This window comes from Oncorhynchus masou, chromosome 33 (genome assembly GCF_036934945.1).
Source record: "Oncorhynchus masou masou isolate Uvic2021 chromosome 33, UVic_Omas_1.1, whole genome shotgun sequence".
NCBI classification, from domain to species: Eukaryota; Metazoa; Chordata; class Actinopteri; order Salmoniformes; family Salmonidae; genus Oncorhynchus; species Oncorhynchus masou.
Window position 1 is genome coordinate 32,757,331 of NC_088244.1, and position 1,999 is coordinate 32,759,329.

The window sequence follows — 1,999 nt, forward strand, 5'->3', positions numbered from 1 at the left end:
CATTAGTGTCCTTTGTCTTAATCTGCATGGTCCATTTCAATGTGACTGTATTTTACAGATCCGTAGGTCAAGTTAACTGTAAGCAAAAATATTGTGATACACTTGCCTATCACCTCTCATTTAATAAATAACTGCTCTCCCCACAATTTATATGGACAATGAAGCTTAAAGTTGTACATTTGGCTCTACACTCCAGAATCTTGGATTTGGTTTGTAAGAATTGTAATTTAATTTGCCATACTGGAGGAAGTAAGGTTGTTTAAAATGTGGCGGGGGGGGGGGGGGGGGGTGCGTGCGTGATGTTCTCCAATGCTGGAAAGGGGGCCCCGATTGGAAACCCCTGCATTAGTATACCATCTTCAGCATTGTAGGTGTCTTAAGGCGTCCTCAGGTTCGGTTTGCTCCAAGCAGAACTCTGCTAGGCGACGTGAACGTCTGTGCTCACAACCTTCCTAAAGACCATCGCTTCAAAAATGAGAAAAAAGCGGCAGTATTACTGTTTGTCCCTCTTGAGCCACAACGCTTCCTCACAATGGGCCGAGTTAATCTAATTTGACGTTCTTGTCGGTCTTAGCCGTGCAATTGTACATCTAGCTAGGCTGTTTGGTGCAGTACTTCTCAAGTGAAAACATTTGCATGAAAACTAATAGTGCACTGCAGGAGATGTATTATTTTTAACGTGCTCAATAGAATAAATGATCTCTTCAACTATAAAAAGGTCATCACACTGTTCCCTCTCAGCCTCCCCAATTGACTTCACATCCCCCAGAGAGTCAAAAACAGAGTTGAGGAAACCTCACAATACATAGAACTATATACATTCCAGTAGAAGTTGCAACTAAAGTTAGAAATTAATTTGGGATCCTCTGTGATGAGACCATTAATATTTAATTGTTGAATTGTATTTTTAGTGGTATTTTTCTAACCTGAAAAAATCTGAATTTTGTTCACCCTCCTCGAGTCACTTCTTCCTAGATCTGACAAAGGCTCCCTCTGCTTTCAGATACACATACATACTGTATCATCCAACTTCTTTTTCAGCTCAAACAGAACAGACTTGTTCTCCTCTGAGAGACTTTGAACAGGCTTTTGAACAAGAGGTGATCTTTGTAATTACACCTTCAGCTCTCCTTGTCTTGACAAAAAAAATTCCCATATTTTCCAACCTCATATTTAAAAAGCTCCCAGTTACTGTATGAGTTGTCACATAGCTTTGTTCCAAAAGTGTGTCATTAAATTGTTTATCTCCATCTTGACCAACTCGTGTTTTAATATAGAGCTATTCAGCTTCCAGTAGGATGCTCTGCCAAGGCCATCAGAGATAAAAAGTTTAATGTCAATATAAATAGCTCTATGATCAGTAAGGGGAGTGGCAAGGATGTTAACAGAAATACCCTGTTAATCAAAACATTTAGACACCAGTCTGGAGCTTGCCTTATTACTCCATGTGAAAGACTTGTCATTAGGAAACTTTACTCTCCAAATATCTCTATCAAACCTTTCCATAAACTGCCTCAAACTTGTATTCATAGAAGTGGACTGTACAAGTTAGCTGGCCCTGCTGACATACGTGTTGACGTATCACCACGCAGGCTACGTTTTCTACTGCATCGCTTGCAAAGCTGCTTTTGTGACTTTTGGCTAATTCATATTCAAGATAACTTACTGATTAATTACAAACATATTTGATTAATTTGGTTGTCATATCCAAATTAATCCTAGAGGGTCACCATTAAGGGTTGGATATAGAGAACCTCTTGAATTCATTATATTAGCAGTTATCATTAACTGTATACCATTAATACTATCAACAATATAATCACAGTAAATTGTACTATATTCTCATTCTGAACAGTCGTCAGCTCTGGAACTGCAAGAACCCAATCGTACACAAATGAACTCAATGCCACACATAATTCATTCAATGATTTATTTACAAGACTAAATAAATCAGAAAATTAGGTAATTAAAGACACAATATAAGACAGGGTAGAATGGG